This window comes from Dipodomys spectabilis, unplaced genomic scaffold (genome assembly GCF_019054845.1).
Source record: "Dipodomys spectabilis isolate Male_0828 unplaced genomic scaffold, ASM1905484v1 ptg000025l, whole genome shotgun sequence".
Classification (NCBI taxonomy): domain Eukaryota; kingdom Metazoa; phylum Chordata; class Mammalia; order Rodentia; family Heteromyidae; genus Dipodomys; species Dipodomys spectabilis.
This window is the reverse complement of record NW_024870702.1, coordinates 54440-55237: the sequence shown is the minus strand read 5'-3', so window position 1 is coordinate 55237 and position 798 is coordinate 54440. Positions and strand designations below refer to the sequence as shown.

Sequence of the window (798 nt, the reverse complement as noted above, 5' to 3'; positions counted from 1 at the left end):
TCATGCCTGTCTCTCAGAGTCTTGAATCTACTGTTTCCATAATTGTGCAGCAGACATTTCCAATGGAACAATTTCTGGTAGATCTCATCCTCAGATACATCAAGCATGCACATGTGCCCACCAGCCATAGGAGGCCAAGCATAGACCACTTGTGGGGACAGACCCAACCCAGGGCCAAGGCACAAACAAATCTTGTGCCCATGTTGGTAGCCCAACCCTCCTGAAGTCCCGATTCTAACCTTGCCATCCCCCACTGCAGACGGGACCATGCTCCTCTCAGCCAGCTGGAGACAGCGCATGCACATGTGCTTGTTGGCATGGGCTGGCCTACCCAGTGTCAACTAGCCCGGGACAAGTGAGGGCTGTCACATCATTCTGGTGTGAGCAGGCCAAGCTCAGGTCACGACCCCCACAATCCCAGGACCCAAATATGTAAATCACAATGAAAGAAGACATGATTCATGGACTATCAGGACAACAAACCAAATCCCAAATCTAACAACAACCCAGGGAAGGACCCCAGTGAAAGTGAAGAAGAGATGGAGGACAAAAGAACCATTAAAGAAATGATGATGGAATTGGCCAAAGAAATAAAGGGGGAAATGTGAAAGTATCAATAGGAGAAGGAAGACATGAATATTTACCTGGTAGGGGAGATACCATGATCACGAAGGTGGTTTTCCCAGGGCGAGGATTATCCATTGCACTACAGATGTGCTGAGCCTTGTGATTTCCCCAAAGTGGGAAACTCAATTGCATAATTTGCAGTAGTGGGGAATGACATTCGTGCTCTCCCCT

At 48.4% G+C, this 798-nt stretch overlaps 1 non-coding gene across 1 annotated transcript; it reads left to right on the top strand.

Annotated features, from left to right (window-relative positions):
* Positions 1-636: 636 nt before the first annotated feature.
* LOC122104494 lies at positions 637-798 on the top strand. The gene has a single exon (XR_006146945.1). It is a non-coding gene; the product is annotated as a U1 spliceosomal RNA (small nuclear RNA).